This window comes from Poecilia reticulata, chromosome 17 (assembly GCF_904066995.2).
Source record: "Poecilia reticulata chromosome 17, P_reticulata-male-v2, whole genome shotgun sequence".
In the NCBI taxonomy this organism is placed as follows: Eukaryota; Metazoa; Chordata; class Actinopteri; order Cyprinodontiformes; family Poeciliidae; genus Poecilia; species Poecilia reticulata.
Genome location: NC_088846.1, coordinates 4,916,954 through 4,917,161, shown reverse-complemented (window position 1 = coordinate 4,917,161; position 208 = coordinate 4,916,954).

Genomic DNA, 208 nt, shown 5'->3' with positions numbered 1-208 from the left:
GATGTGGTTTCACTCGCTCTCACCTGCTTGTGTGGCTCGGCTCTCGTTTCGACATTCCAACTGGTCACAGTAGCCGACGTGTGTCTGGTCAGGATTACAAAAACCACACCTCATAACTCCACCCTTGTTAACTTTTTCCCTGTTAGCTGGTAAGTCTTATGAGCCGTTAGCTAATAAGTGACAAGGTGACATTTAATTAGCCATTAGC